Source organism: Lagenorhynchus albirostris, chromosome 5 (assembly GCF_949774975.1).
Source record: "Lagenorhynchus albirostris chromosome 5, mLagAlb1.1, whole genome shotgun sequence".
In the NCBI taxonomy this organism is placed as follows: Eukaryota; Metazoa; Chordata; class Mammalia; order Artiodactyla; family Delphinidae; genus Lagenorhynchus; species Lagenorhynchus albirostris.
This window is the reverse complement of record NC_083099.1, coordinates 84,687,141-84,712,410: the sequence shown is the minus strand read 5'-3', so window position 1 is coordinate 84,712,410 and position 25,270 is coordinate 84,687,141. Positions and strand designations below refer to the sequence as shown.

Genomic DNA, 25,270 nt, shown 5'->3' with positions numbered 1-25,270 from the left:
ATTGATAGCTTATCAAACCACAGAATAGAACAGGAAGACTGAATAAAAGGGCTTTCCCAAGGGAGCTCCAGGGTCATTGTTCTATAAAAACATATGAACATATTACTATAAACTCATCTTCACAGGAAGTCACCCAGCTTAATAAGCACAGACCTACAAGTTAATATTAAAATTCACTTTGATTTCAGCAGCAACAAAGCTGATCCAACTAGGAGCTATTACATAAAACCCTTATTGTCATATTCGTTATCACCACTCTCAATAGAGACCACTGCCAGCACCAAGAAACCCTCAGTTCACCTCAGGAAATATGCTACACAGACAGCCATCCCAATAACAATACAGCGGTGAGATGGCCCTGTTTATTTTATCAGAATGGCACTCCCTTAATTTTTCAATTCTCTTTATTGATGTCCTCTTTCATGTATAGGTCTATTAGATTCTACTTCCTCTACTGTCTTCCCAGGAATTGGTGCTTGCCAACTACAATAAGTTGTTTTGACAACTTGTCTAGCTATACAATACTCTGTTTCTTTCCCTCTGCAGTCTTTTTGGCCTCAAATGAGTGCCTTCAAAATATAGCAGAGACTATCTAACCAAACTATGCAACAGGGGGAAAAAACAGCTTTCTATGAGTAAGCACCATCCTGCCAAAACCACAATCTTTCCTGTGCTCAGTTATCTTTCTTTTTCTCGTTATTTTTGTGGATAAATTCCCGTTGCTATCTTGTCTACTCCTGTCTTAATAAGGAATGACTGCCGTGACTACCCCCATCTAGCTTACGCCATTCACCGCCAGCACCTCTGCTCTCCTCGTGTGCTTCAAGAAGAACTGATTAGCACTTTGCATAATTAACCTGATTAGCACTGTGCATAATCAAACTGATTAGCACTTTGCATAATTAAAAAGAAATAATAATAATAACAATAATAAGCACTAAGTAATATCAAAAGCTGTTAGTCCCACAGCCCTTTGGTTACCTCCAAAATGAGTTCAGTGCAGCATATTTTGCACCTTCACGTTGAAATCTTTTCTTTAACTCAAAAGTCAAGAAAATAAATCAAAATGCTTTCAATCCATAGACCCATTATTATTTTTCCTATCCCTATCAGTTACCAAAATAATCAGTTCTTGTCCATGCATGCCCCCCTCAGTTTTAGTCTTGCATATTTTACCCATGCCAAAATGGAGAAAATGTGGATATAAAACCAAATCAATGAAAAATATTTGGAACAAAATTGGAACCAAGATGTATGCTGATTCTCTAGCTATATAATTCTCCCATACACTGTTTCTCGGTAATAATGAGGTATACAAAAAGAACTGGACAATCTGTCAGGAAAATCTGGCTCTGACACTTACTGTGTGACCTTGGCTAAGTCATTTAACTTCTCAGAACTTCAGTTTCCTCACTTGTAAAATGTAAATAATAATGCCAGTTCTACAACCTTAAGAGTTGTTATGAAAATAAAATAAGACTAATTCAGAAAGATACTTTGCAAACTATAAGGTATAAGACATACATGAGGTATTCCATTCTGTCCCTAAACCTCTTATTCCCTAAATTTTATTTCATATCATGGAAACCTTACACATTATGAATAATAATAAAATTTTATATTTTTAATACCTTAGAATTAAAAAGTTATAAAGTCTTTTGCATACTTTATCTTATTTCCTATTTAATGGCTAAATGTGATTAAATTTTGACTTGGAGTTATAATTTAACTTTAGTCATTATTGTATCCATCACAGGCCTCATTTGTGTTTCCACAGAGGTTAAAATCAAGCTGTTGCTGCAAATTCATAAAAGAATAGAAGAAAATCTAGTATATTTCTATTAGCTTGGGATTGCAACTTAGAGAATTCTGCAACTCTGCTTTTCTCCACCCCACCATAGACAATCATCTGCTCCTCATGACTTTCAAGCCTTATTACTTCAGTTCCACCTTCCTCCAAGAAACCAACTCAGACCCTCTTTAATCAGAATTTCTCTCTTTCTCTCTCATGCTCTCGTAATATTGTATCTGTAACTCTACTTTGTACAATTTGCTATGTGTTAAGTATGTGTACGGTTGATTCCTCTAGAAAGTAGGAGCTCCTAGAAAGAAACTGCTCTGTTTACTTATCTTTGCCCCCAAAATAGCTGCCACAAGAAGTGATGCACGTGGTAAGCACTCAACACGTTTGTTACTTGAGAAAACTGGACAGCAAAGTATTTTTTTTTCACTACACACTTATCATACAACTGCTATATGCGAACCTGAGGAATTGCTTCACTAACTGTTTTCTGGAGACTACAAAGGTATTGACATACCCATAACCACTTTACTGACCATTAAAATATTTAATGTATGTGATATTATGTTTCATTTATTTATCAACTCAATCATTCACTTAGTCATTCAAAAATAAATGTGAGTGCTTACCAAGTGCCAGGCATTATGCTAAACATTTAATATAGCATTGATGAAGTTCAAAAGGAACTGTGGGTTCCTCTCAAGGAGCTTATAGTATACATCACTTTTAAGGAGCCTGTGGCAGTCTTTAAGAGGCTGGGGTGGAGAAGTATGGAAGGGGAACCTTAAAGTAGCCAAGATGATCAATTGCAAGGTACCCACCATGGCGCCACTAAGCTTCTATAGACCTAAAGGAAAGGAACCCAAATAAACAGTATTTCTGGGCCAATCACCCATTTTACAATTTGTTTAATTCAAGAAAGAAAATGCTGCTGTGGAGATTATTCAAGTCCAAATGTTCCTGGTGAAGGTGCTTCCAGTAATTCTGGGAAAGAAGCCAATCCTCTAGTTTTATATGTAAATATTTTAAAAACACACACATATATATAAGCACAAAGGAAAGGTCAGGAAGACGTAAGTCTTTTAAAATCTATTTTAATGTTTTTTTTTTTTTATAACTGTCCACAAAAGTTTGGGCTTTTTGTAGCCTTACATTTTCTTTTACACAATACACCTGCATTTTTTTTTTCTAAACTAAATATTTCTTCCACCTAATGACTCTCTTTATTAGACAGCATCTAATTTGCATACATTTACATACAATTTAACTGCCAGCTTGTGAGAACAAAGAAATGGCTCTGTATTGTACTGAAGGACAATAATCAGTAAAGGAAGGTATAAAAACCAACCAGCTCGGAGACTGTGTAAGCTCTTTGTTTCAGATATATCAGGCTCTTTTATTATTATTATTTTTTAAAACATACCAGTTAAAAGGGGCAAAAATTATTTCATCAAACAATGAAAGAAAGATACAGCACTACTTTGTTTAACTGCCCATTTCCTCCCCAGCTTGGTTACTACAATTCAGGGGTCCAAGTTCCCTGAATATACTATAATTTCCTTTATTAGATTTGATGGATTCAATCCCTTCACATATTTTTGTTTCTGAGTCTTATACCTAAAACAACCTGGGATTCCACTGTGATAAAGCTCTGTTCTGATGCTAATTTGTGCTGCCACCCTCCTTGTTCCCCAGCAAACAGGGGAGAATATGGCATACTTACTGTTCTCCAGTGAACAATACATACCCTTACCCTTAGCAAGTTAACAGATTTAACTGAGACTTCAGGCTTTTATGTTATGAACCAGCTCTTTAAAAGAGGTTTTTTTTTTTTTTCAGTGTCCACTGAGGAGTAGATGAGAAAGGAGGTCTTGAACACAGGGAGGGAGTATATGCTGGTGAAAGAGAAATTAGAGGTAAAAGAGTACTTGAGTTAACTGTTTCTCCACTTAGCAATGCTTTCCCTTTGTAAATCTCCAAACTTCTCATTTTAAAGTGAATTCACATACTCTGTGACACAGGCTAAGTCACAAGTCACCTTGGCTCTACTATGAGCCTCTCATCCTTGATGCATAGAGAGGGAGATTAGGGGAAGCAATCTTGAAGAGTCTGGTCAGGCGTTCTGTAAATATTAACTATTGAAAACACAAGAAATAAGTAATAACACTGGTCACAGTCAACTGAATTTAAACACTAGAGGGATTCAAGTCTTTGAAATCCCATGTGTAAAATATCACAAAAATAAAATATGATATACAAAAATACCTCAAAATTGTAACAAGTGATACAAATATAAAGCACGATATAGGGCAAACTGAAAATCATAAAGCCACATATGAACTGGCCCCATAGGCTTGATGGAAATATCATTTGTGACTGAGTGCTGAAAGTGGTCATGAGAGATGGCATTTCTTTGGAAATAACATTTAATATCATTAATTTGGCCTGTTTTCTGCAACTGATAATGCATATTTACAATTTTAATGACCAAAAGAGGTGTGATCTTGTCAGTGATAAGTGAAGAAATTCTACCACTCTGTGGGGTTGCAGAATGCCTACATGATTTGGAACCTTCAGCAGTCCAACAGATTGCACAATCTCTACCAGCAATCTTGAAGCATGTCTGATTTTCCACCTGGTGAGAAGACGCCTGAGTTAGAGACTTGTATTAATGCTGGAGTGCTGGCATAGACCACGTCTGCCAACTTCTTAACCCATAAGTAATTATGAAAAATGATAAAAAATAGCACTTAAAAGAAATGTTTAGACACTGTCCTTTTAAAAACCTTAGGTATTGACTAGATTTTAGTCACTAGAACAAATAGGCAGGAAGGCGTTGACACCCTGAAAATCACGGCTTACTTCTAAAAACGTCCTTAAACTCCAGGAAACCTGGCTCGGTCTTCTAAACTCCTTACTCCACGAGGGAATCAGACAGTCACCTCACGAGTGATCATCAGTAAGTTTTACTGTCCTTTCAGAGATTATAAGTTTCACTTGAAAGTTCTATTTCTGAGGCTCATTGGATCTCTCTAGTTAATATAAATTTGAGGTAGTACTTATTTTCATGTCATGGAATATTATCTGCTGGTACCCAGCATCAGACCTATTTTCTACACTCTAACGTATTAAATTCTGCCTTGTTTGTTTGTAAAGCATCTCTTAATACTAACTCAGCCAATGTCACCTGTGCTGGAGGTGGTTAAGATCCACCTCCCCAAAGCATGTTACCACGGTGACAAAGTAGTGACCTAATTTGCACACACCTGCTGGGTTAATTGGGCCAAAATGAAAGATGATGTATATGCTCAAAATCCAAAACTGATTTTTTCCTCAAAAGTAAACATTTGATTTTTTTAAATTAGCAGTTTCTAAAGCTCAGTAAGGTACTCCAGGTGTGCATTTGCCAGTTAATATACCCTGAATGTTTCATGACACTTGAGGAGCAAAATATATTGAGTAATGATTACAAATCTTTTATGTATTTTCTGTGTGCAATCATTAGTATGAGTAAGTGGTCTCAATCACTGTGCCTGAGGGTTGGGCCACGGCCTCAAAGCAAATAGGGACATCAGAACTGTGGCAAGTTAACATGCAGAGTCTGAGCCACCTCTAAAAGTGCAAGTTTGCTTTGGAGAAAGCTGCTCTCCGTAGCCTGCAGCAGCCTACGACACCTCCTCGACAAAAAAGACTCTTACCCCTGCTTTACCTCCTCCCACCTCTTTGTACTCATACTTCCCAGACCACTGAATAGCTTTCCTGTGAGCCATATCAAGTTATATACCAAGAACTGATAGGATATGAACAAACAGACACTCCATGAGACTGCTGGTAAAGTCACAGCAATGCGTAAGTGGTATAGCTAGATGCATGAAAAGCTTGAAAAATGTGTATATCTTTGACTCAGCTATTCTACTTGTAATAACTTGTCCTAAGGACATAATCAGAGATGTTCATAAGAATGTGCACACAGTGATATTAATCAACAGGTTATTTGTAATAGAAAAAAACTGGAAGCAACTTACATGTCCAAGAACAAGAGATTGGCTAAATTATTTTAACACATCCATTGTATGGGATACTATATAATCAATAAAAAAAAATCATGCCAGAGAAAAATTATTTATTAACAGAAACAAATGTTCATAACATATAGCTAGTTGAAAAATCAGAATCCACAATCATGCAAAGAGTATAATCTTATGTATTTTGCATGCATACATAACATACACACATCAAAATGTTAATAATGATTTTTTCTAAGTGGTAATAATAACATCAAGGGTGGTTTTATTGTCTTCTTTCTACCTTTTTGTGTTTTCCAAATAGTTTTACTATGATGGTGTGTTACTTTTATAATAGCAAAAATGAATATTCTATTAAAAATCAAGTGAAGGATAGGAAAAAGCTAAATCGCATTTCTCGATTCCTCTCCCTCACTTAGATTCACATTTCATCTGTCCTTAATTCTCTCCAAGTCAATTCCAGCCATAAATATAATAGATGTTAAACTGAATAATGTTCTCTTATTGGTAAATATTCAGCTTTCTAACTAAATGGCTACTTTACTTATTTACAAACCTTACAAAGATGTCAGCTAACAGAACTCTTAGAGTCTCCAGGCTGCTTTTCAAGCTTAGAAAAACCATACAAAGTAATTGCCTTTTAGTAATGATGATGACTTGAAGTGAACTTTTCAAGGAACTTTTCATCACCTGGCTACTGCGTCCTGCTAAAATTAGAATGTTCACATTTTTATTTTATTTGTACAGTTATAGGTCTTACTGATAAGTAAGTGCTTTTCTTAAGTAAGTAAAATTAACGTTGCCATATGAACTGAAATTGCTGTTAAAGGTATCTCGCTAGGGGTTTGATTTATTCTATGATGCTTTCACTGATTTAATCATTGCTTAGATTATCAAAATATAATAATTTAGTCTCATAAGTAAAAAAGTTTCTTGGGATTTTCCTATGTCATAAACAATAGACATCAGTGACTGATAAAGAAAAATATGTCAATTTTGACATTTCAGTTGTCATTCTACCAGTTATTTTTTACGTTACTGCTGATCTCTGCCTTCCTAAGGAACTCAAGGGACAAAAAAAAAGTCTGTTTTTTCAAGTGATAAAATAAAAATTGTTTAATAAATTTCCCCAAAATGTGTTAATAATTTAAAAATATATATATATATAGTGTACAAAAATAAATTTTCATTGAATTAAACCTATAAATATTCAAAAAGACCAAATCACAAATGTACTAGAAGAAAATATGGGTAATTTGTATTGAATAGTCTACATTATAAAGGAAATGATTGATAAATGCAGCTACATAAAAAAAAATAACGAAAGTCAAAAAGCAAAATAAAAAACTGAGAAATATTTAAAAACCTATTACAAAAAAGTGTTATTTTCCATATACAAAGAGGTTATACAAATCAATCAATCAATAGAAGATGAAAAAGAAAAAAAAAACCTACAGCAAAAATGGAAAGTATTTAATAGCCATTCACGGAAAAAGAAATACAAATAGCAAAATTTTAAAATGGTGTTTAGTCCAACTCATAAATAAATAAATGCAAATCAATGCAGTGATTAAATATCATTTTCACTTTTCAAACTAGAACACAAAATTTGTTAAAGCCAAGTATTGGTAACACTTAAGAAAGTAGGTATTCTCATACACAGTTATTAGAAGTATGTATTAGTACAATGTTTTTAAAGGAAGATTTTTAAAAGCTATCAAAATTTTAATTATACAAGTGTACATAGGAAATTATACTATGTATACATTAGAATAAATACAAGATATACTTAGAAGGCTGTTTATTGTAATAGTTTTTGAAGAGAGAAGAAATTAAAAATAACCAAGTGTCCATAAATTAGACCATGGTTAAATACATTTTGCTACACTCATAAAATGGAAATATTAGGAAGCTATACCTTATCTTTGATAAAGGAGGCAGGAATGTACGGTGGAGAAAGGAGAGCCTCTTCAATAAGTGGTGCTGGGAAAACCGGACAGGTACATGTAAAAGTATGAAATTAGATCACTACCTAACACCATACACAAAAATAAGCTCAAAATGGATTAAAGACCTAAATGTAAGGCCAGAAACTATAAAACTCTTAGAGGAAAACATAGGCAGTACACTCTATGACATAAATCACAGCAAGATCCTTTTTGACCCACCTCCTAGAGAAATGGAAATAAAAACAAAAATAAACAAATGGGACCTAATGAAACTTCAAAGCTTTTGCACAGCAAAGGAAACCATAAACAAGACCAAAAGACAACCCTCAGAATGGGAGAAAATATTTGCAAATGAAGCAACTGACAAAGGATTAATATCCAAAATTTATAAGCAGCTCATGCAGCTCAGTAACAAAAAACCAAACAACCCAGTCCAAAAATGGGCAGAAGACCTAAATAGACATTTCTCCAAAGAAGATATATGGACTGCCAACAAACACATGAAAGAATGCTCAACATCACTAATCATTGGAGAAATGCAAATCAAAACTACAATGAGATATCATCTCACACCAGTCAGAATGGCCGACATCATAAAATCTAGAAACAATAAATGCTGGCGAGGGTGTGGAGAAAAGGGAACCCTCTTGCACTGTTGGTGAGAATGTAAATTGATACAGCCACTGTGGAGAACAGTATGGAGGTTCCTTAGAAAACTACAAATAGAACTACCATATGACCCAGCAATCCCACTACTGGGCATATAACCTGAGAAAACCATAATTCATAAAGAGTCATGTACAAAAATGTTCATTGCAGCTCTATTTACAATAGCCCAGAGATGGAAACAACCTAAGTGTCCATCATCAGATGAATGGATAAAGAAGATGTGGCACATATATACAATGGAATATTACTCAGCCATAAAAAGAAATGAAATTGAACTATTTACAATGAGGTGGACAGACCTAGAGTCTGTCATACAGAGTGAAGTAAGTCAGAAAGAGAGAGACAAATACCGTATGCTAACACATATATATGGAATTTAAGGGAAAAAAAAGTCATGAAGAACCTAGGGGTAAGACAGGAATAAAGGCCCAGACCTACTAGAGAATGGACTTGAGGATATGGGGAGGGGGAAGGGTAAGCTGTGACAAAGCGAGAGAGAGGCGTGGACATATATACACTACCAAACATAAGGTAGATAGCTAGTGGGAAGCAGCCACATAGCACAGGGAGATCAGCTCGGTGCTTTGTGACCACCTAGAGAGCTGGGATAGGGAGGGTGGGAGGGAGGGAGACGCAAGAGGGAAGAGATATGGGAACATATGTATATGTATAACTGATTCATTTTGTTGTAAAGCAGAAACTAACACCGTTTTAGAGCAATTATACTCCAATAAAGATGTTAAAAAAAAGATGATATAGCATAATATATTACAATATAAATTCTATAAAATCTCTAAGACATAGTATTAAAAAGAAAACGAAATACAAAGAAAACTTGAATGGTGTGATTCCTGCTCATTTTTAAAATGTAGGTATATAGGTACGTTTTTGTACATGTACACTTGAAACTGTCTATCTCTAGTAATAGTACTATAAGTTGGTAAAAACGTACTTTCCATTTTACATCTTTGTGTACCATTTTATTTTTAAAAATTTTCACTATGTGTATGTATTTTAAAAATAAAAATAGCAAAAAAAAAATTGTGGTAGATGGTGAAAAGTGAAGTAAAAATGGTGAAAATGGAAAGAGTACTGCATTGCTGAGTTCTTCACTCTGCACTTGTCTAGTCCTATTCAACTTCACTATGTTTCCATTTCTGCATATGTAAAATAATTGAATTATACTAAAAAGATAATGCAAATTTTCTTATAGTTCTAACAGTTTATACTTTTAGATCTTAATAATCCAATACAGAACAGTGGAAAAATATGTTTGAGATTTAAATATCTATTTTGAGCATCTGTAGTTACTACAGTGAACAAAGCTCTATTTGGTACTTTGTAAACAGACTGTAGTCATGTCTTTATGACAATAGAAAACAATGTATTATGATGAAAATCTTGATAAGCTGAAAAAACTAAACATTATCTTAAATACTACACTCATGGTACAAGTAGTGCTTCTAGGTCTTCACAGTTTAGCTCTGCACAGGTGTTGAAACATGCCAAACAAGACTGATCAGAAATATATTTCTTATATAATTAATTCATTGCCAACTTTTAGTATTGGCCCTGGAGTTTTCTTGAACCTATTCTTGATATATGCTCTCAAATATACAACTTGAGTAGAACAAAAGGTCAAAATTGGTTTATAATTCAGATATATTTTATCACAAACACTCTTTAACACTTTGTGATATTCTATAACATTATAGTTCATGCTTACAAGTTATAAAAAGTACTCTGTATCTTTTTAATTTGTGGTATTTGAAGCTTCAGTATGATAATGGCCTTCTTCCATTGTGGCTTAATATTCTTGACACTTGGATAGTTGTTTTTAAAAGCCAAATATCTCAGTCATGGTTGGATGACAAATTGTATGGTTACCTAAGTTACATAGTGAAAATTGTGCACTGTAGTATTTCTGAGAAAAAAAGTAGTTCTTGCCTTCATTTTTGGTTTCCATTATTGTGATAAGAACAGAATTATGGGAATTTCTGTGGTAATACTCAATGGTATAACTGTTAACAGTGTTGTGTTATCAATCATACCACAGTTTGGTTTATAAATAAGAATGCAGGTAAAGCCTAGCAAAAATCATATTGAGAAATTTTTAGTTTCTCTACTCAGAAAAAAAATTTAAACGCTTTCTTCTAAAAACCATTTCTGAAAATGTTATTTGGCTCTATTTTTCAAATGTTCACAATAGAGTGTGTGCTTCCTTGTGCATTTTTTTCATATGGTATCATCCTGAGTCCTGGTAATACTGTCATCTGTTATAGCAGCAAGCAATGGGAAAATAATAATGCCGTGAGTACAATGTTGATTAGACATTTAAACTCGGGAAAATTCAATCAAATCTCATCGGTTTCAGTAATTTACCACCACACGTCCTTGTCTAGTTATGGAAAACAATTTAATTTTGAATGAGGTATTTGGAGAAACTTCTGCTTGAGAATGAAAGTAGAGATGAGAAGAACAGATTTCTTGTGTTCAATTCAAATGGAAAGATAACTACATATTCCTAAAAAGTTCTATGTTAAATCTTGACCTCGTATGAGACTATTAAAAAAAAATTAAATCTAAGGAAATTCTGTTTGACCTTCCATTTTCATTTAAAGCCTTGATATACAGAAAAAGAAGAAAAGGAATGATATTACTCCTAGAAAAGATGATTTGCCAAAGAGAGAAATGATTGTTCAAGAATTCCTGTGGCTCCTCTACCAATCCTTGGCATCAAAGTGGGCAATGGAATTGATAAGGGCAGCTAAGAGTAACAATAAATCCAGTCCCTCTCTTTGTGACCTAACTAACTTTGGCTTTCACAAATAAGAAGTCTGTAAAATTTTAGAAGATATAATTAAGCTTCTTTAATCCATCCCTGAATGCTTATTTTTGCTGTGTTTACTATCACGATGAAGAGGAGGGTCAACTGGATGCCCTTGAAGCAAACCTCCTAATTGTACATTGTTAATAGCTAACAGACAGGACATGAATCCCCTTACTTCCCTACTCTAATACACACACACCTTGGGGGCACAACCTGTAAGAATATAGAGATAAAATTTCTTGTACTCCAGATCTTTCCTTGACTGGCTCCTTCATATTATTCATCAAAAATATTTTCATATTTTTCCACTCTTAGTTCAAGCATTATTTCCATAGATAGTCCACCAATGACCACTCACCACCCCCCTGAGCCATTCCTATTTTTTCTGCTGCACTTTCTAAATAGCCTACACCACTTTCTAAACATATCTTATTTATGTATTTGTTAATTTGTTTATTGTCTCCTCCCATACACACACACTCCCAGCCTACTGCCATGTTAACTCCATGAGTTACAGTATCTTAGTCTTGCTGTTCAGAGACAGCAAGATACTTGCTGTATCTCCAGTGTCTGGAACTAGGTCTGACTTTCACCACAGTGTAAGAGTGATCCATACCAGAGAGTAATCTGCAATTTAGCGAAAGGATAGTTTCTTATCTTTGGTTCTTATAGCAACAGGAACAAGACAAATCAGAATAGGTTAATTCAATTAATATATTTTGGTTGCAAATCATAATTTTGTAAATCAAAATCATTTTCACATTTAACTGTATTACTATTTCAGAGATTATTTAATTTTCATTTCTATTTAATCTTTATTTTTTTTTTGGCAGGGATATCTAATACCTATTTCTAATTTCTTCTGTCCTATGAGCATACAATTATATTATCCAGAAGAGAAGTGCACCAGACAAGCTCCAACTTATAGGAATTGTTCAGTAGATAAGATAGGTCATAATTCATATAATTACTAATTATCTATTTTTAAAATTCAAATTGTTGGCTTACTGAGTATTCGTAAAGAAAACACACTTGTAATATCCCACAATCGTGAGGTGGAAAGTACCAACAAATGTTGCTAATTCTATTCCAATTCTTTTTGGACTGTCTTTACTCTCCACTGCCTCTATTTACTGTCACCCTAATAATACTCCTTACTTACATTTTCAACATAAAAACATTTCAACACTTTAGAAATCAACTTGGGAGAAGTAGAAAGAATGCAGGTATTTTACTTGAATAGGGCTGAGCTTAAATTCTGTCTCAGCCACTTACTGGCTCTATAAAGTTAGAAGTTAACTTCTCTGAGCTGAGCCTTGCTTTCTCAGTCTGGTTCTGGATACTCATGACTTCCAGTTACCACTTAATGGAGGTGTATTTTTATATACAGCCAGATTCATAACTGTCTAATAAAGACCTTGCCTATGCTAAATATAAAGATTATCACATGGTTTCAACAAACTATTATTTAGCACAATGCTTTTGTCACTCTATGACATGAAATTTCAGGTGCATACTTGGCTTATAATATCTGGAGATCATTATGAAAAAATTGTGTAACTCATAACTTAGGTCATGAGTAAAGTTATTTGAAAATACCATGGACTATAAAAGTACATTTTGTATCTCAACACACATGGATTCACAGAAAAGTTGTATGATATCAAAGTCAGTTTTTAATTTTGCACTGCATCTGTGGAGTAACTGTAACCCTGCTGATTACCTGTTCTATGCCTTAAGTTCAGCATCTATAATGAAAATGAAGTTTCAGTAGTTTAATAATATGAAAGAAAATGACTCATAATTCAACTACATCCATAAAAAATGCCAAGGTTTTAAGGCAGCAAGTATTCTACAAATGCTGAACAGATAAACTTTGTCAACTACAGAGGAGAGAAAGGATTAATGTGTGAGTGTGTAAATAAGCCTTCCATAGTTATTTACTACAGAAACTTTAAGTTACACTCTATAGTATGTTGAATATGTCCTCCAAATTTTCATGTCTACCTACCTGGGACCTCAGAATCTGATATTATTGGGAAATGGGGTCTTTGCAGATATAACTAGTTAAAGATCTTGAGATGAAATCATCTTAGATTTAAGGTGAGCCCCAAATCCTTATAAGGACACCTTATAAGGACATTTATAAGGTGTTCTTATAAGAAGAGGAGAGAACAGAGACACACACAGAAGGGAAGGCCATGTGAAGATGGAAACAGAGTTTGAAGTTATGCTGATAAAAGCCAAGGGACACTGGGGGCCACCAAACAGTGGAAGAGGCAAGAAAAATTCTCACCTAGGGTCTTCAGAGGAATTGTGGCCCTGCTGTACCTTGATTTTGGACTTCTCGCCTTCATAACTGTGAGAGGACAAATTTCTGTTGTTTAAAGCCACTCATTTTGTAGCAATTTGTTACAGCAGCCCTAGGAAGCTAACACACTTTCTCTGTGCTTTCCAGGTCTAAAACAGTAAAAGAGAGTTCAGCAGTTTCATAAGTGTAAATGGTGACCTTGAAGCCCCTAGTTGACAGGAGCATCCAAGGACAAAGAGAGACCAATGAGAAAACTTAGTGGGAGGTTATAATGATGCTTGCTTGTAGTAGTAAGTCAAACTTTAAAAGTGATAAACTGTTTTCTACTTGGAGTTGTTCCCTCTTAAATCCCATAAATAGATGCCATCTAAAAGTGATATAACCTCTTCTAATCTCTTACTTTCAGGAAAGCCAGAAACTGGTCTTAAACAGATGTTAGTCATTTTTTTATTAATTATGAGATTTATATTTTTAAAAATCTCAAGTACCATATTGACATAAATAATTAATTAATATTTTATGATAATACATGATCAATAGCAAAGGTATCCTTGAAATCACTTAATTGGACATGATTTAAATCAGTCATCAAATGAAAAGTTATTTATGTTTTTGAAGAACTGGATGCAGAAAGTAAATATACCTATTTTTGATCAATGGGAAGTTAAATATAGTATCGAAAGACAAACTTACAGGGGGAAAATCAATTTTCTTATAGCCGAGGGTATATTCTATTCTGACACTGGCAAAGACTCTAATAAGTATACATTGCTTTGCTTGAGGCATCAGACCAGCATGATTGTGTTTGAAATATGTTTGAAATACCTCATAATAGCCAAAATTAACCATTTCTTAAAGTAATATTGGACTCAGTTACCCTATTTGCTACATAAAACTAACACATTATAAAAGCAACATTTTTAGTTAATTTTCAACTTACCTACTTTTTTCTGTACATATCATTATACATCTATACTTACTTAAATCTCAAAACTCAGAAGACTGTAACTCATTTACATGTTTTTATCTTAAAAAGACATGATGTTTAGTACAATCCTGTTTTGATGTTCTTAACAAAAAATGAGAATATTAAATAATGTGAAAAGTTAAAATACTTTAAAGAAAATATATTTTGAGAGATGAAAGCTTTATTCACACATTTTTACCCTAAAAATACAGGAATGCACATACTTAGAAAATTAGAAATTATTTTGATAAATTCCCTTCAAGACCCTCAAAACCATAAGGATGATACAAGCATTCATCATTAAACATTACATGTTCAAAGAAGGAACTGTTGAAGGGATTACCTTTCTAGGAAATGGCAAACATCAATTATTATTTTTTTCTTTTTTTTAACCTAAGAGATATGTATTAATCACTAACTATTAGTAAATTGTTTCTGCAGTTAATATATATTAGTTAGCCAATCTTCTGATCAACCTTCTAGTCACCAAGTATTCTAAAGGTAGAAATAAATGGTTCTTACAACTCAGAGATGAGCCTATTTATATTTGAATTGTTTTAGGGGCTTTGGTCTCCCAAGACTTTATAAGTTCAGTAAGATGTAGATGATTATGGTTTTCACATAATCAAGTGGAGAATGAATATAGTTATGTCAATAGCTAGAATGCTTTGCATTGAATAAATGAATGAATAAAACAAAATGTGATGTTTAAAATGAATCAGTATAAAACAGTTACTTTATAAATTATTAATATTAAATCATTGTTACAGATGAAAGAAAATTGTTATTGAGAAGCAAATGATTCCACAGTATTAGTAATGACTAGGTTATAGAGTATTTTTAAAATTCTTGTTTCTTTTTAGATAAGTGTAATGTTCTATTCAAAGTGCACAATAGGGCTTCCCTGGTGGCGCAGTGGTTGAGAGTCCACCTGCCGATGCAGGGGACGTGGGTTCGTGTCCCGGTCTGGGAGGATCCCACATGCCGCAGAGAGGCTAGGCCCGTGAGCCATGGCTGCTGAGCCTGTGCGTCCAGAGCCTGTGCTCCGCAACGGGAGAGGCCACGACAGTGAGTGGCCCAAGTACCGCAAAGTGCACAATAAATCTGTGAATAAGTCTTATGTTTCATGTTATTTCAAGGCCTAGCTCAAGTCCTGTATTTTACTTGCAGCTCACTGAGCTCTTATTTCCACTGAATATCTTTAGTATTTACTTAATGACTTGTTCAGCGATGACAAATGGGTTTCATCTTAAATCAACTGCCATCAATTTGTAATGGTTAGCTGAAGTGTCATCTTTAGGAGAATTCTTAAATGAAGTTCTGGTTTAGTGGCAGAGAGAACCATGATGGATTAGTGAGGTCCTTCATGGGCAATGAAGGGGAGTAGGGGGACATTGGGTCTAGAGCCTTCATTTGACAGCAAGAGGGCTGATATTTTTACTTTTATAGGATTTATTTTTCACCAAATCCAGGTCTAGAGCATGCATTTAATACTGAGAGTGTCTTACTTTAATTTATATCATGTCCCTTCAAGTATACTATAAGATTCTTATAGTCAAAGACCATAGTTTTTTTATGTCCAGAGCATCCAGTCATGCCTTGCAAAATCTGCTGATAACAAAATGACTTTTTTTAGAATTCACTCTTACTACTATTATTCATAAACTCAATAATCTCAAAAGATTATCAACATTAAACCATTTTTAAAGAAACTTTACTATATAAACTGTGAATTTTAGGTAAATGTGTTGTCTTTATCATCTTCAGGTTCAAATTAAACATCAGTAGGTTGGTAATATTTAAGAATGAAATATATGCCTGCCAAATAATATGTTGTTCCAATAATGGAACAAACAGAAGATAAAGAAAATAAGCATTTTAAAAATGGATTTAAGGGGCTTCCCTGGTGGCGCAGTGGTTGAGAGTCCGCCTGCCAATGCAGGGGACACGGGTTCGTGCCCCGGTCCAGGAAGATCCCACGTGCCACGGAGCGGCTGGGCCCGTGAGCCATGGCCGCTGAGCCTGCGCGTCCGGAGCCCGTGCTCTGCAACGGGAGAGGCCACAACAGTGAGAGGCCCGCGCAAAAAAAAAAAAAAAAAAAAAAAAGATGGATTTAAGCCTTTCAAAAAAAAGTCTAAATAAATAAATAAATAAATATATATTTAAAATATGTTTTACATATTTGGTAGGTCCTAGAATTTGTATCCCTTTTTTAATAGCCTGCATCTTTTTGCACCTAGTAAGTGTTGAAGAAATCCATGTCAATTAGTTTAGAGTTACATTAGAGAAATAGTTCCATTTTACATTCCCTCTTGCTAAGCAAATGTTATTTATCATATTCCATAACAGCTCACAGTTTGTTATACATTAACTGCTCATTCTCTGTGCCAATAAGACTGTGCTGGAACAGCAAATGAATTTGGTACGTTCATTTAAATGATTCTGCAAACCACAGGCTACCCAGTTGTCTAATGATAAGAGAGCCCCAAAGCCACCTGATCACCATTATACTCCCTTATATTTTTGGACTAGCATGGTCAATACTGTCAGGATCTCAACACTGAGAAGAATGAGAAGGAAAAGTTTACCTCAGACATAATCATGAAAAGGGGCTTTATTAATTCAGGCACCAATGGTGATATGGCTAGACTGGAAGGAGAATGGAATATAGGATTTGAAGTGCTTTATCTGCTCCAAGACCAATGCTGGTTTTGGCACTTCTTTCACTCTAGTGAGTTGCAAAAAAACAAGCAGGTGCTAGCAATCTGAGAGACCACATGCCAGCTACAGCTGCTTCAAACTGATTCAATTACATCTGCCTGAATAGTCCCAGGACATCAAACCAGTTGAAGAGATCTGTAGGTTGCAAGGAGACCTAGTCTATCCTGAGACAACCACCTGCAAAGCTCCACATTTGGATAAAAGTGATCATTCTATCGCCAGGCACAGGAAAAAAGACCGGAGTGGGAGGGAGGGGAAATGTGATTTTAATTCACTTTAAAATTAAAAATTGGTTAGAGAGAGCATAAAAGGTCTCTTTGAATTTTCATGTCTAAAATCTGAGAGTAGCTGAGGTCTTAAGGATACTTCGAAACAGCCTGATTTTGTGATAACATTTCCCAAATCATTGGGTACAGCAAGCACATTTACAGAACATGCTCTTGGGATCCGGACTTCACTCCAAACCTTGTTTGTACAAAAAGGGGCCAAGCAGCTGGGAAATTCTGGAGTGGAGTGTGTCCTCATTAGTTTCCATCTGCCACCAGAACTCAGCTCATGGCAAGTTTGGCTAAGTCCCGGTGTACTCAGGTCCAAATGTGGGTCAGTTTTAATTACACTATACAGAATCCAGTGTGCAGTTTTTAAATCCTTATTATACAGCACAGAGGAATGGGCAGCTCTCCAGCTAATCAATTTTTTAAAAGTACATATATAAAAATTTTAAACCAGGCTAGACAGACAGTGGATGGAAAAAAGTCTTATAAATGAGTACAAGGGTTACTTAAGAGAATTATTAGTGAAATTGGGTCATGAGCAAGTCTGCTTTAAAACTTCAAAGTGAGAACAAACTGTTCCAATGGTAAGATAGAAAACTTAAAATAACGTACATACTGCCCCTTGCTCCTCATTGTGAATGAGTAACAACAAGGCTGTGGCCAGTTTATAGTAAATACCTATGGCAGCACTGGCTCTCACGTAAGCAGAGGTATTTCTTATTTTATTATTCTTTACACTTACTCCCTTTCAAGGAATAACTCATGGCAGGGATTGTAAAAAAGGAAAAAAAAAATCACAAACTACCTGTTAAGACTGAAAACAAAGATGAAGGAGAGGAGCGAGAGAAAGAGAAGGAGAGCAGAGTACACACGTGTTGAGAAGCAGACTCTGAGCATGACTTTGCTCTCAATACCATCCACACAAACTGGGGCCAGAATCAACCCATGCAGTTCATGTTCAGAATCCATCCTGTCCGAAAGCTTCATCAGGTGCAGAAGAGCTAAAACACTAAGGCTTCAAAGACAAGTGTCAGCAAAAAATTCAGGAGTGAAGACGTAGGCAGTCAATGTTGGACATTTATACGATAGAATAATGCACCATTTTTTATGGACAAAATGTCCTTTGGCACAAGCCCTAATGATAAAAAAAAAAAAACCTTAAACGCTCAATGTATTTTGGGGACTTTTGACTGAGTTGTTATGAAACTTACCCATTAAAAAGGCAGAACTGAATTCTGGGTTCAAATACTAGCGTTTAACATTTACTGGCTGTATGATCTTGGACAACTTGCTTATTCTTCCTGAGTGTAAGTTTTTTTTCACCTGTAAAATGGGGAAAATAACATCTACCTAATAGATTGTTGTAAGGATGATCAATAATAATAATAATAATATATATATATATATATATATATATATATATATATATATATAACATCCCTCTGGAATATAAAAGTCACTCAGTAAATGTTAACTATTTTAACCCAACTGTTATGAGTTGAATCATGCCCCCACCCCCGCAAAAAAAAAATATGTTAGAGTCCTAACTCCAGTACCTCAAAAGGTAACCTTACTTGCAGATAGGGTTTTTAGGAAGTAACCAAGTTAAAATGAGATAATAATTGAAGGCTCTAATCCAAGATGACTGATATCCTTATAAAAAAGGGAAATTTAGACAGAGACAGATATGCATAGAGAGAAGACAACGTGAAGAGACACTGGGAGAAGATGGACATCTACAAGTCAAGGAGAGAGGCCTAGAACAGATCTTTCCCTCACAGCCCTCAGAAAGAACCAACTCTGCCAAAACTTTGATCTCAGGCTTCCAGAGTGAGAAAACTTCTATTGTTTAAGCTGCCCAGTTTGTGATACTTTGTTACAGCAGCCCTAGCAAACTAATACCCAACTAAATAAAAATTTCCTTAAGCATTAATGTTTACCTTGACTCATCATAGTCAAAACTGTACACTTGACTTTAGGCAAGTCAACTTTATTAACTCTACTGAATAATAGTCTATTTCATATATTATCTAGTGCTTTTTCCCTTATTTCTTTTCTGATTGCTGTTTAGGAAGATACTGTTGCAATATAAAAAGCCTGGCAGGGGAAAAAAAAAACTTGTTTATTACAATTAAGATTATCTAGTTTTTATTAGAGATAAGGGAAAATCATATATACAAATTCACAAATCCACTTTTCTTATCAAGACATTTTACTACACGAATTTCCTTTTTGAGAGAAAAAGAAAGCCTTATAAAGCCATTTACTCATTGCCAACTCTGCTCACTAAACCTGTGGCTGCTTAGATTGTGAAAATCTTGCCAACAGAACCACCTTCAATTCACTAGGATGCATGTAAAAGTACATGGTTTAATTAGCTAGTATGGGTTCTTCATTGTTTACAAGATTAGTTTTAAGGGTATCTGACTTTCAAAAGAGGGGTGAAGTTGCCCGGGAGTTGTATCAGCAGCCCTTTCACTGCAAGGTACACTTCCATAATCAACAGACATTTAAGTGGATGTGATTATCTTCATCTTGAGCTTTTCTTTAAACAGCCCCAGCTTCTACAGACATGCAGCATGTTCAGTTAGAAATGGTGAGTCTGGGACTTGCCTGGTGGCGCAGTGGTTAAGAATCTGCCTGCCAATGCAGGGGACACGGGTTTGATCCCTGGTCCGGGAAGATCCCACATGCCACGGAGCAACTAAGCCCGTGCACCACAACTACTGAGCCTGCGCTCTAGAGCCCTCAAGACACAACTACTGAGGCCTGCGCGCCTAGAGCCCGTGCTCCACAACAAAGAGAAGCCACCACAATGAGAAGCCCGCACACCGCAACGAAAAGTAGCCCCCGCTCGTCACAACTAGAGAAAGCCCTCATGCAGCGATGAAGACCCAACGCAGCCAAACATACATACATACATACATAAATTTATTTTTTAAAAAAAAGAAATGGTGACTCTAACCAAGATGAATTGAGATACTCAACTGCAAAATGAATACAAAGCACAAAGGCATAACTTTGCCAAAATTAACTTTCTTAATGGGTGAATCTTATACTTCCTCCAAATTCCTATACTGCCTATCATAACAACTTTTATATTTTAACAAGGGGAGAGAAAAGAATATTTACGAAATACTAGTGTGTATTATGCACTAAATGAAGTATTTTGTATACCTAATCGACTTTAATCTTCACATCTATCGTTGAAAAGGTAGACACTGTTACCAACAAATTTTAGATAAGAAAACTCGAGTGTTAGCAAGGTTAGACAACCTTGATCAGGTCACACAGCTACTGAACTGTGGGACTGGAATTCAGTGAAGGTCATTTGAACTCCAAAGCTCCTAAGTTCAAAGTCAGGCAAGAGATTTAGAATCCAGATACCCTAACATATCATTAACTTTTAAGATGCTGAGTTATTTAAGGTATCCGCAGTCTCCTTTAAATCATCTGAAGTCACTTAGGTAGTAGATGTCTTGCTAAACGTGACTCAGTTTATTCTCCTTAAGAAGAAACCAGTTATTCACAAACACAAACTAAAAGGCTTCAATCAATTTAGATGAAATTAACCCCTTTATGAGAAAGCCTGAAGGTCTTTTATATTCAGTGCAGTGATAGCTTGTCTTGTGGTTAGTATTCCAACAACTTGATATAGTCCATTTACTTCCTGGAGATAAGGAATCAACTCTCCAATCACTAGTAGAAAAAAAATTAACACTAATATTTTTCTACATGAGGTATCTCACACTAGACCAAGAATCCAAAGTTTTGGTTTCAAATTGTTACATCTCTCACCTACTATACTGTATAACCCTGACAAGTACATCAACTTTTCTGAGCTTATTTTCTCACCATGGATAAAACAAAGATAATAAATAGTTGACCATTAAGGTCCCTTCAAGTTCTAACACTATGTAAATTTTAGGACTTCTTCTAAATCCCTAGAAGCAGAGGTAACTAGAGAGAACCTTTACGACAATCAATGTGACAATGTCCAGACCAGGGTACCTGCTCTCGGGCAAGTAGAGGGTCTTTCTTCAGCATCTAAATTGTAGTAGTGGTGGTGGTGGTGTTAGAAATAATAGTAGTATAGTAAGATTTATTGAGCACTTGCTACATGCTAAACACTGGACTAAGAATTTTATGTGTATTATGTTATATTTAACTCAACACAGCAATACATAAGCTAGATACTATTATTTTTCCAATTTTTCAAAGAAGTAACAAAGGAACAGAAAAATTAGGTAACTTGTCTGGGTCCATACTAATAATAAGTGGTGAAGACAAAAGGAGTTCTGCTGACATATTTTTGTTTCCTACTAGCCTGTATGCTCTTTGAGGGCAAAGACTTTATCTATTTAGCCTAGCTCAGGGTCTAGCAAATAGTAGGTATTCATTATTGTGTGGAATAAAAGTAAGGAAGGAAATGAGGAAGGGAGGGAGGAAAAGAAGGGGAGAAAGAAAGAAATTATATCTAGACATTCTATGTTCTCAATAAATATTGATTTTCTTCCTTTATTTCTTTAACCCTGAAATCACAGGGAAATCTGCATCTATGCTCAGGAATCCTAGGTGATTTCTCCCTCCTGAGTATTCCATACTGTAATTTCTAGTACAAGTCACTGAAGCATTTGCTATCATCTGCTTTAGTAATCTGGCTAATACATGTTCTTGGTTCATCTCTTAATTTCTAATGTTAGTCTAACAGAGGATATAGTTGATTCTACCAAACTAAGTTTCTGGAAAAAAAAATAATATCCCTGATATTGGCCTCTCACCCACCGGTGTAAACTAAGGTGAAAGAAAAACTGTTCCCAGAGGAAAGATACTTCCAAGCTTAATAGTACCCATGAATATCATCAAGCAGTGGTACTAAAATTTGAGAAGTCTAAACAAGATGTTTTGATGCAATAGATACTGGCTCACTTTGCTACCTCTGCCGTTGTTATGTGACTGCCTCACGCCATACAAAATGGAACATAAGAGGGGCCTATCTAAAGCAGGCCGTAACTCACACTATTTTGACTCTACCTCTGCTTGGCTTCATATCTACTTATTTACAGTTAGAATTCAGTGAATAATAGAAACCATAATTATAAACATGTATACAGCAAACACAGGGACCATTACTTCTGTTTAGCAAAACACCAATTTTTTAATATGATCTAATCTTACCAGGCCATAAGTCAACATACAGTTTATTTTTGTGTTTTCAATGAGACAGAATTAGGGTGGGGGTAGGGGGTTTGGGGGAGAAAGTGATTGCTCAGGAAACTCATGGCACTGCTCACATAACACAGAGATTTATTTATTCCTATACTGAAAATATTTCCAAGGTGACAAGTGACTTAGTCATTGAATGCCTCAGCATTGTGCATAAAATAGGGATAATATAAAGACTTTTCTCTTTTTTATAACAAAGTGAATCAGCCATACATATATATATATCCCCATATCTCCTCCCTCTTGCATCTCCCTCCCACCCTCCCTATCCCACCCCTCTAGGTGGTCACAAAGCACCAAGCAGAAACTAACACACCATTGTAAAGTAATTATACGCCAATAAAGATGTTAAAAAATATAATAAATAAATAAGAGTGGGAAAAAAAAAGATTTTCTAGACCCGTGGGGGCTGGCCAGGTCCCCAGGGCTCAAGAAATTCTAAGACCCACTCCCTTTCTTATCGTAAAAAAAAAAAAGACTTTTCTCATAGTTAGCAAAATGAATACAAAGCACATTGCAAATAGTGTTATGGCAACTCTTGATTGTGATGGGGATCAATTCCTACATATTCATTTGCATTTTAAGGACAGAATTTATTAGTATTCTCATCTCCGTCTCATCAGCAGTATGAGACCTGAAGGAAGTCCATCAGGACCATCCACAATATACAACAAGTAACAAGTTTCTAGGACTCTTTATCCCTCCAGACATGTTTTATTCATACACGCATTCATTCAACATTTACTGACCACCTACTATGTACAAGGCATTGTATTAAGAGTCTGTGGACAACGTATATTTAGCTCAGTACCGATGTTTCCTACTCCCAAAGAGGTCAGTTAAATTCATATTATGGTAGTTTAAAAAAAACAGATTTAAATGGGTCAATAAAAGGAGAAGATACACAAGCTCTAAGATTTTATGTTACTAAATACTGATGGAAACTCTTTAGCATTTTTTTACTGAAGCATTTTTAGGAAGAATAATGCAGGTTATTTGAGTAAGTTTTCAATACTGGGAACTGGGTACTACCAAATAAATTATTCAATTAAATACTTTGTTTACTGAGTTGCGACTTTTTAAAAATTTATTTATTTATTTATTTTGTCTGTGCCGGGTCGTAGTTGCAGCACACGGGATCTTTTAGTTGTAGCATGCATGCGGGATCTAGTTCCCGGACCAGGAATGGAACCCGGGCCCCCTGCATTGGGAATGCTTAGTCTTACCCACTGGACCACCAGGGAAGACCTGAGTTCTCACTTTTTATATTATATTTATAGAACTTTACTTAACTAGTATAAGATATACTCTGTAGTAGGTTGTCTATATTAAAAATATAGATATTTGTCAGAAAATATATAGAGCTATTACCCAAAAGAAACAACATCACTAACAGCAACACTTAGGGAAAAATATCAGGTGACTAGGATTTGATAGAATTAAAGGATGATATTCCAGCCTTAAAATTTACATCTGGATTTTAGCCCCTTTTCTAAGATCATTATTTAATTGTTGCTTTTTTCTCTCTCATTTCCACCCTACTGCAACAGAGGCACACGCACAAATCAAGAAATCATCTTACAATATACACTTAAATTTTCTGAATATGCCCCATGTGTCCACTAATAGCCAAATGCTTTCAAATCTGTTCAGCTAAATGGATCAATAACTACACCCAGCCTCACACAGTGGGGTTGCCAACATAGTGAAATTGAGCCAAACAGAAAGTGTCTCTATGAGGACAAAAATTATCAACCCAGTTATCTTGAGAGATCTACTCTCCCCAGGTATCCTTTAAAGAAGTTAACATAAACATTATCTAGGGCAGTCATCAGCGGCTAAAAAAATATTTGATACTGAGAACGAAGAATTTGGATAAAATATTTGGGAGCTAAAATCAGTGAGTTTTATAATAAACCAATGTAATAGTTCAAAGTCTACATCAAGTAAGAATCTTTCAAACTCGAAGTACACAAAATACGTAACAGCACAAGCAAACTGCTAACAAGCTTCTCTGTGCTCTCAATCTTATGACACAGCTGCAAGCAACAATTGAGCAGGTGCAACCAAGCTTTTGAGAATTCCTGCCTGTTGCCCAGGAACCACAACACCACACAGTTGAGATTTTTAAACAGGTGCAAACATTTTTTTCCTGTTACTCTAGTGCTTGAGACAGTGAAGCAGACATCTGCAACTACTCCTTACCTAAAGCAACCACCACAGAAAATAAAAAGCAGCATAAAAAGTTTGAAAATAAAACAAGTGTCAAAAAACAGTGGTTTTGCAATAGTCTCTGACTGCACGTCAGTAGTTGCTTTAATAGTACTGTTCCATAAAACACTCTCTAATCTCTCTACCAGATGAATGCTTTGTAATTAAAATTATTCTGCTTCAACAAATCTTAGAAATGTTTATCTGATTCTTACAATAGAGTGAAATGCAAGGTATGTGTAAAATGTACTATCCTTTGACGCTGTCAATATTTGTAAGTACTCA

At 35.2% G+C, this 25,270-nt stretch overlaps 1 protein-coding gene across 1 annotated transcript in view; it reads right to left on the bottom strand.

Moving 5' to 3' along the window:
• The window catches only part of ZBTB20 (zinc finger and BTB domain containing 20), a 793,456-nt gene that overhangs the window by 520,479 nt on the left and 247,707 nt on the right, over window positions 1–25,270 (bottom strand). The window lies entirely within an intron of this gene.